Source organism: Hippopotamus amphibius, chromosome 5 (assembly GCF_030028045.1).
Source record: "Hippopotamus amphibius kiboko isolate mHipAmp2 chromosome 5, mHipAmp2.hap2, whole genome shotgun sequence".
NCBI classification, from domain to species: Eukaryota; Metazoa; Chordata; class Mammalia; order Artiodactyla; family Hippopotamidae; genus Hippopotamus; species Hippopotamus amphibius.
Window position 1 is genome coordinate 71,708,589 of NC_080190.1, and position 3,896 is coordinate 71,712,484.

The window sequence follows — 3,896 nt, forward strand, 5'->3', positions numbered from 1 at the left end:
AGGTATTTTATTCTTTTTGTTGCAATGGTAAATGCAAGAATTTCCTTAATTTCTCTTTCTGCTTTTTCGTTGTTAGTGTATAGGAATGCAAGAGATTCCTGCACATTAATTTTGTATCCTTCTCCTTTACTAAATTCATTGATTAGTGCTAGCAGTTTTCTGGTAGAATCTTTAGGGTTTCCTACGTATAATATCATGTCATCAGCAAAGAGCGACAATTTTACTTATTCTTTTCCAATTCTTCAAGGCCATGTTTTATTGTTGCTGATGTCTTTACTATTTCAGTCAATATCCACTAACTCCACTTCAAAAATAAGTTTTGTATTTGGTGGAATTTTGGCATCAGGCAGTCCTTTCTTTCCATAAGCCCATTCTTGTTCAATCTCCAGTCGAGCCTTTTCTCCTTTACTCATAGTCAAGAGTGCTTCATCCCATCCTCTGATAACTTTGCCTATCCCAACCTTAAAACTTAAAGGCTTGGCATTTTTCTTCTTTGAACTCATTTGAATATTAGTATCAAAAACAGCCCCATCCTGAAGAAAAAAAAAAAAAAACAGCCCCATCCTGTAGTGTTCATGTATACCAGCAGTGAACAACATCTCCCTTTTTGGGAAAGTTGGTTTTATCTCCTTTTTTAAGAACAGATTTTGTATATTTTGGTGGGCCCTCATCCAGAGTCTCTTCAGACTTGTTTTTTTTGGGTTTATCTTCATTAAGCGTTACATTTTTTACCTGCTAAGACACTTTGCTTATACTTTCAGTACCCTTGAAATGCTTACTTTCAAAAAGATGGTTATAGGCTGTAACCAAATGGTCCTTGTTAGCTGTCTTGCCACATTTTTAATGTTTCCTAATGACTTATGTTCTGCAAGAAACGAATCCGAACAATGATCCTGCAGAAATTTGATAATGTCCTTCTTGGGGAGCTGCTCACTGTGCAGCTGCTCCACGGTCCAGGCCTGCTGTGGAACGGCTGCCGCTATCTTCCCCCACTGCCTCCACTTTGTTTGTTTTTAATTGATTTATTTATTTATTGGCTGCATTGGGTCTTTGTTGCTGTGCACGAGATTTTCTCCAGTTGCGGTGAGTGGGGGCTACTCTTCATTGTGGTGCGTGGGCTCCTCATTGCAGTGGCTTCTCTTGTTGCAGAGCATGGGCTCTAGGCATGTGGGCTTCAGTAGTTGCGGCACATGGGCTCAGAGTTGTGGCGCATAGGCTTAGTTGCTCTGTGGCTGGTGGGATCTTCCTGGCCCAGGGTTTGAACCCATGTCCCCTGCATTGGCAGGCAGATTCTTAACCACTGCACCAACTAGGAAGTCCCAGAGCAAAAGTTTTTATCCAAAACCCAGTAGCAACCAGATCACTGCACACTGGGTTAAGAGGCAGGCGAGCACTAAGTTATCATAAGAAGTGTAAACAGTCAGGGAATGCTGTACTTATCAAAACTCCTTCCATGAAGAATGTGACGTGTGGTTAAGAGAAATACATTAAAAAGTCACTTGGAGATGGTAAGATTCCACAAGGGTGTGTAAAGGTGGTCGTTAAATGCCTGGTAAGTGGCGGGGGTCTAGTTAGCCTCTGCGTTTGACTTGTTGGGGAAGTGAAAAAGTTTGGGGCTATAGGGGAAGTGTTCTTGATGAGGGCTAAGAGCTGAGGGGGCTGGCTCTGCCACTCCCATAAGGAGCACTTAACCTTTCCCCAACTGAACAAATACTTAAAAAGCAGGAATTTGAAGAGTCACCAAATTGAGAGCCTGAGGATGCCATACAAGCCTGCCCTATAGTTTGCATCAGTAGGTATGGCCTGGGCTGCTGCTCTGATTCTTACCTTCCATATAACTGTTTCTGGAAATTTTTAACTTGCTTAAATGTAATTTTTTTACTTTCAAAAAGCACCTGCTTTAAATAGAACCCTAGGCTATTGTGAGAACACAAGAAAAACATTAGAGTCTAGGAAGCTTTAAATGAAGGAGCAAAACTATCACATACAAAATATTTAAATAATATAAGTGCTTAACTTAAGTAACATTAAATAATGTAAACGACACTAGTGAGCACGTAGTATATCTGACACTGTGCTGAGTGCTTACTATGCACTATCTCATTTAATGCGCACACACACACACACACACACACACACACACGCACATTAAATACCTTGAGGTAGGTACTAGTATTATCACCATCTTACAGGTGAGAAACCTAAGACTAAGAGATGTTAAATAATTTGCCCAAGGTCCTCCAGCTAACAAAGGGCAGAGCCACTATAATTCAGTACGTGGAGGAGAGCCACCAAAAGATTTGGGCAGAATTCAACGGAAGGGATGAGAATAGAAGAGCTATTGAAGAGGGTCGGAGAGTAAAAGAATGCCAGGAGGATAAGACATGCAGTGCAAACAGCTTGAGTAAAGGTGCAGATGTCAGAATAAAGCTCCAGAATCCAAGTATGACCTGCAGGACAAATCCAGCCCACTATCTGCTTTTGTGCAGCTTAGTTTTGCAAATTAAGAATGGCTTTTGCCTTTCAAGTGGTTAGAGGAGGGGGAGGATCAAAACAAGAATAATATTTATGGCCCAAGAAATATGAAATTCAAATTTTAGTGTCCAAAAATTTTATGACACACAGCCACACCCATTCATTTATATATTGTCCATTGGTAGTGTTGGATAGTTGCAACAGAGAATATGTTCCGCAAAAAAGAAGATATATACTTTATCACCCTTTGCGGAAAAAATTGGCCAACCCCTGGGCTAGAGCAGAGGTCCTTCTCAAATACCAGTTAGTGATGAAGTTTTACCAGTTCATGGGAGAAAATATAAAAAATAAGTATAATGAAGTAGATTTTTCATAAAATTAAACTTATTCAATTTAAAGAAGAACCCTTTATCCTGAGGTGACATCCTTCCTACTTTTGTTGGAGTGAAACAATGCCCTTTCTGTTATTCAGTGATAATGAATGATGGTTTGGTTCTGTTTAATCTCTTTATCCACACTGGTTAATGGGGATAGAAGAAGCAATGTCTTCTCTCCTCTCTTGTGCTTTTCTTAGGCTTCTTCTTTTGGCATTTATCTACTCTGCCCACCCACTCTCATTCTTCCCAGCTCCAACACTGCCCCTCTTCTGCAAAGTTAGTGACCTCAAAAAGAATTCACACTCCACAGAAATAGCAAAGGAGAGATATTGCAGGTTATCTGCCGTCTGTGTTTCAAGGTAAATGTCTAGTTTCATGTGACTGAGTCCCAAGCAGTTCCTCTGCTTTATAAGACAGTTTTTCTTCTCAGCAAAAGAAGCACCTCCTCTATCTTATCATCAGAGCATAGAGCTCAGTACCTCTTCCATGTTGCAAGCACTCAATAAATGTCTGTGCTGAATTCTTAGGAGTTAGTTGATTCCAAATGTGTACGTTAGAGGCTATTGAGTGATCCTGATGGAAATTTCCATCAAAGCAGACAGAAATTTCTCCTAAAATCAAGCCAGAAATACATTCCTGGGCAAAATGATCACTCTTAAGTACATCTAATTTTTAAAAATAAGTTGTTGCTTTTAAAAAACCTTTTTATTGGAGTATAATATACAGAGAAGTACACAGGTCATAAGAGCACAGCTCAACAAATTTTCACAAATTGAACACACCCTTGTAACCAACATCAAGGACATTTCCAGCCCCTAGAATCCCTTTCTGCTCCATTGCAGTCACTGTCCCCAAAGAGTTAAGAAACGATCCTGCCTGCTAACAACATGGATCCGTTTTGTCTCACAGGAAGGAGTGTTTTATCACTTATAATGCTGTGAATGACAGCACATGATGATAATAAAAAAGAAAAACTGATTTTTAGTCAATTTTATTATTGTTTTTAAATTCTCTACATGCAATGCACATCGTTATTGCCAACAC

General features: G+C 39.7%; 1 pseudogene; it reads right to left on the bottom strand.

Annotated features, from left to right (window-relative positions):
- Positions 1-258: 258 nt before the first annotated feature.
- On the bottom strand, positions 259-3,340 carry LOC130854232 (peptidyl-prolyl cis-trans isomerase FKBP3-like; annotated as a pseudogene).
- Between the last annotated feature and the right edge of the window lie 556 nt (positions 3,341-3,896).